This window comes from Trichechus manatus, unplaced genomic scaffold (genome assembly GCF_000243295.1).
Source record: "Trichechus manatus latirostris isolate Lorelei unplaced genomic scaffold, TriManLat1.0 scaffold00064, whole genome shotgun sequence".
In the NCBI taxonomy this organism is placed as follows: domain Eukaryota; kingdom Metazoa; phylum Chordata; class Mammalia; order Sirenia; family Trichechidae; genus Trichechus; species Trichechus manatus.
Genome location: NW_004444000.1, coordinates 15,041,503 through 15,046,206, shown reverse-complemented (window position 1 = coordinate 15,046,206; position 4,704 = coordinate 15,041,503).

The following is a 4,704-nucleotide window of genomic DNA, read 5'->3' as shown; positions in this document are numbered from 1 at the left end:
TGTGGATCCAAGTAAAATGAAATCCTTGACAACTTCAATCTTTTCTCCATTTATCATGATGTTGCTTATTGGTCCAGTTGTGAGGAATTTTGTTTTTTTCTCTGTGTTGAGGTATAATTCACACTGAAGGTTGTCTTTGATATTCATTAGTAAGTTCTTCAAGTCCTCTTCGTTTTCAGCAAGCAAGGTTGTGTCATCTGCATATCGCAGGTTGTTAATGTTAAATCTGAGAGTAGGACCCAAAAAAAAAAAAAAAAGCGAGATAAGGGCTATAGGGGCTATAATGTTCTCCCATAGGAGATTTGAGAGCATCTCAGCCAAAAGGCTTCTAGCGCCATGAATTCTTCTGCTCACAGCATTAGTGACATCTACCGCCAGCACCACAAACACCACCTTTCCTTAAGTCTACTAAAGGCCACAGACAGGCCTTTGCTGTATATGAAGAGATTAAAATATCACAACACACATGCAAGGAGGCACACACACACACACACACACACACACACACACACACCTGCAAGAGGTTATTCTACACATGTGCATGCTGAAGGTATACACGGAGGTGTACCTGAAGGTTTTAATCCTACCATTCCCCGGGTGACAAAGCTGCTGTCCATATGATCTGCTACACGAATATTCTAAAGAACACTCGGCAGATGACAAAGCTGCTCTCCATATGATCTGCTACATGAATATTCTAAAGAACATTCCCTAGATGACAAAGCCACTCTCCATATGATCTGTTACGTGAATATGTGAGCATCTGCATTTGCACGTCCCTACGCAGTTTGCCCAAGACAGTGCTGATTTACACCCATTATCCCTGCATAATTATCAATAGCACATCCTGTCACTCTCAAAACTGTCTGAATTTGGTTAATAAATCGTATAGTCAGCCTATTAAGAAGAACACAACAGCAGTTCAGCTGTTCTGTCTCCTAGATTCACGTCCATTCTCTTGCCTGACTAAGGAAGTCACTCTCTGTTTCTCACCCTCCTTGCCCTCAAAGTCCTCCTTAAGTGAACTTACCTTTCCTGATCAACCAATACTATCTCTTCAGTAAACCTTGGCTTCCAAAAGGGAAAGGTCATTGACGGCAAGCTGCTTCGGATTTCTAGCTAGCCAAAAGCCCTAAAGCAAAAAAACTACAAACCCTGGATATCTGCCTGGAATCAGTGGAAAGGAAACAGAAGGGGAGAAGAATTACATTGGTACTACACACTGTTGCATGCTGTTATACATTGGTATTTCTTGGTTATTTGGCAGTATTTCACAAAATTAAACATATATGTCCCTTTGACCCAGAAGTTTCATTCCTAGGTGTATTCCCAACAGAAACAAGTACATATCTTCATTAAAAAAAAAAAAAGTGTTCAAAGCAGTATTATACGTAATAGCCAAAAATTGGAGACAACCTACATGTCAATCAACTGCACATATTTAAAAAATAGAATTCTATATAGCCACAAAAGTTAATGGCACACAATTACGTGCAATGTGAATAAATGTCACAAACTTATTATGGAGCAAAAGAAGCCAGACACAAAAGATTATGAACTTTATAATCCCATTTATATAAAGTTCAAAACAAGAAAAATCAATCTATGGTGATAGAAATTAGACAGCAGTTACCCTTGGTCAAAGGTTTAGGGGCTAGTGACTGGAAAGGGATATGAAGGATTCTTTGGGGTTACCGGTCATATTCTATTTCTGATGGGGTGCTGATTACACAGATATGTTCAGTATGCAAAAATTCATTGAACAAACACAAAGTAACATTTTAATAAATATCTTGCTGAACCAGTTTAAGAGTAAAATTACTAAACATCTTTGAGCCATAATTCCCTCATTTGTAAAATGGGAATTTACAGACTAACAACTCAGAATGCTAGAACATACAAAAATAATACCATTTTAATCTCTTATATCTTGTGTGTCTTAAAAATAAAAACCCACTGTATTTTTCTTATATAAAGGGGAGAAAGCAAGGAGAAATAGAATTAATGCATATGGGACAACTACAGAGTGCCTGGAATTATGCTGGATGTTACCTAAAGTTATGATGTTTATAACAACTATACAATATGTGTTTGTGTGTGTCTGTGTGTGTGTGTGATTGTATTTTCCAAATATGGTCATAACAACACATACACACACACATACCTTGCATCCCACATGTTCTAGATGCAATGTGACTAACACATCTCCCATCAAGAGACTACGTCTACATTGCCTACCCTTGTGTCTTCTTTATCTAGTGCTGCTGTAACAGAAATTACAAGTGGATGGCTTTAACAAAGAGAAGTTTATTCTCTCACAGTCCAGTAGACTAGAAGTCTAGATTCAGGGCACCAGCCCCAGGGGAAGGCTTTCTCTTGTGTTGGCTCTGAAGGAAGGTCCTTGTGATACCTCAGTTTTCCCTTGGTCTGGGAGAATCTCAGCGCAGAAAACTCAGGTCCAAAGGATGTGCTGTGCTCGTGGCATTGCTTTCTTGGTGGCATGAGGTCCCCTTGTCTCTCTGCTTGCTTTTCTCTTTCATATCTCAAAAGAGATTGGCTTAAGACACTATCTAATCTTGTAGATCTCATCAATATAACTGCTTCTAATCCATCTTACTACATCATAGTGATAGAATTTCCAACACACAGGGAAATCACATCAGGTGATAAAATGGTAGACAGTCATACAATACTGGGAATCATGACCTAGCCAAGTTGACAGATATTTTTGGGGGACACAATTCAATCCATGACACCTTGCATGGGCCTTCTCTGACCAACAGAGTATGGCAGAAGTGATGCTATGTGACTTCCACAGTTAGGTCACAAAAGAATACAACTTTCACATAACTTTCACTATCTCTTTCTCTCTCTCCATATTTATTTCCCTTTTGCTGTCCCCTAGACTTTAGGATACTCATGTTAGAAACCTCTGGTCTTGTCTCAAGATGCACCACAGAGCACCAGCAAGCAGTGTTGAGGCAGAGCAGCGCCCCCTCTGAGGCCTGCATGCTGGTGGGTGAAAATCAGGACAACTACTCAAGGGAAATGGCTAAGGGAATCTTCAGCACAGGTCTGGATTATTAGGTCTAATTCCTCCTTATTATCCAGAAAATCTCCTTCTAGTTCCACATTTGGATGATATTTTTGAGATTTATTTTTATGAAGAAAATAGCATTTCTTTTTAGTATGTATAATTTATTAGCTATTGCATTTTCTCCTCTTGAATGACACTTTAGCAGATGTGCAGCAATGGCCCAAGAAAGGAAGAGAGAGAGAGAAGTATCCCTGTTCATTAGAAGTATGTATATTCATTTATTCACCCAATAAATACTTGTTAAGGCCAGCTATTTCCAGCAACATTGCAAACTTTATAAACAGAAAAACTTTTCCTGGTAAATCAAAACTAATAATTTCAGATAAAATATAAAAATAATTTATTTGTTAATGTTTGAGCTGACAAAAACCTATTGAATTCCTATGTGAGCAAAAGAGAAAAGCTAAGAAAGTAAGAATCTAGAAGGGTGAATAAGCCCTGGACCTAAAGTTTGAATGGGCTGTGCGTGCAGGACATAAGAAATAAAGCTTAGGACTGAAGCAGCAGGTTGAGAGTTTGGAACTATGATTCACTCATAACATTGGATCTCAGAAAGGAAACATGGAGTGGCTAATTAGAGAAGGACAAAAGCTCCACAGAGAGAGAGGACAACAATATACATTTAACTTGGCCTTGGCTCTCAGAGGACAGAAAAAGAGATAAAAATATCCCCTGCCATTTTATAATCACCTCTGTGTTTGAGACAAAAAATTCATATTACGTATTCTCTGGAGAACATAATTTCAATCCAGATATCAAAGAATTTTCCCGTATAAATATGCAAGGATCTGGAGCTAATAATAAAAATCACTAAGCAAACACAAACTAGGCCTCCATGAATGAGAATCACCATTAATTAGAAACCACAAACTATAGAACCAGACCTCCAAAATTATTAGGCTTGTCCAGGAGAGAATACAAAATAAATGGATATAATGTATTTAAAGAAATAAAAGAGCAACTTGCAAATATGATGAAGATCTATCAAAATTGACCAAGCAGATTTTTAAAAGAATCAAATAGAACTTTCAGGAGTAAAAACATGATAATTGAAATTAGGCACTTCATGGAGATGTTCAACAGTCAATCAGACGTGGGTGAAGACAGAATAAGTAAACTAGAGGAATTACCTAAATAAATTGTTTAGAAATCAGCATCAGGGAGTAAGAGAGAGGGAGGAACTGAATTATAAAGATACTTTTAAAAATGTAGACATAAAGATGGTCCAACAATAGAGAGAACACTCACCACATTTTATGTACTGTGCTTTGCTCTAGGAGGAAGGCATCGAAACAGACACGGTCACTGCCCTTACAAATTTATAATCTAGGTGGAGAAGCATAGAATAAACAGATACTCACACAAAATTAATTATAAATACAAGTGTACCAGAGGAAAGTGGTGGGGTGCTATAAAACCATTTAACGGAGGGGAGGGGGTGCTACCGATTCTGGAAAATTAGAGAAGACTTCCCTACGGAAGTGAAATTCAGGTATAAAACTAAGAAGTAAGAAGGGATAATGGATATTTTTATTTGTTTGCTTATTTGTGCCTGTTCAGCGTTAGAACTCCTTCCCATATTTGAGGAATCTGTCCCTGTATGTGCC